Source organism: Cicer arietinum, chromosome 4 (genome assembly GCF_000331145.2).
Source record: "Cicer arietinum cultivar CDC Frontier isolate Library 1 chromosome 4, Cicar.CDCFrontier_v2.0, whole genome shotgun sequence".
Classification (NCBI taxonomy): domain Eukaryota; kingdom Viridiplantae; phylum Streptophyta; class Magnoliopsida; order Fabales; family Fabaceae; genus Cicer; species Cicer arietinum.
In genome coordinates, this window is record NC_021163.2 from 35,933,277 (window position 1) to 35,934,030 (window position 754).

Sequence of the window (754 nt, forward strand, 5' to 3'; positions counted from 1 at the left end):
CCCCCAAAAGCCGAGAAAACGACCCGCATGTTGAAGCCGGGAAAACGACTCGCACCCGAAGCCGAGAAAACGACTCGCATGTTGAAGCCGGGAAAACGACTCGCATTCACCCATTCATAACATTTCATAAATTTAAAGCAAAGAAAATGACTAACACCTAAAGTTGAGAAAACGATATGCATCATGAAGTTGGGAAAACGACTCGCACTGGAAGCCGAGAAAACGACTTGTATCTTAAAGCTGGAAAAACGACTCGCACCCGAAGCCGAGAAAACGATCCGCATGTTGAAGCCGGGAAAACGACTCACACCTAGAAGCCGAGAAAACGACCTACATGTTGAAGCTGGGAAAACGATTTGCACCCGAAGCCGAGAAAATGACTCGCATCTTGAAGTCGGGAAAACGAAACGAATTTTTCTAAAAATTATTTTTCGGACAAAATTAGAATTTGTTATCTTTACTTATTTTTACTTTGATTCTCAAGTAAATTCTAAGTAAAGAGGGGCAGCTGTTGACAACTAATTTTGTCCGATTTTTACTTTTTATTAAAAAAGGAAATAATAATAATAATAAATATACAATTATATGTGAAGAAATATAAAAATAAAAATAAATAATTAGGGATATAAGCTTTTAACTATCACAAGTGTTTTCAGTTCTTTATTGCCTCTAATTCTTGTTCAGACTATTTCCGAAAATATAAAAATAATAATAAGAAATAAAAATAAAGGAAATTGAAAAGAAATGAATTGAT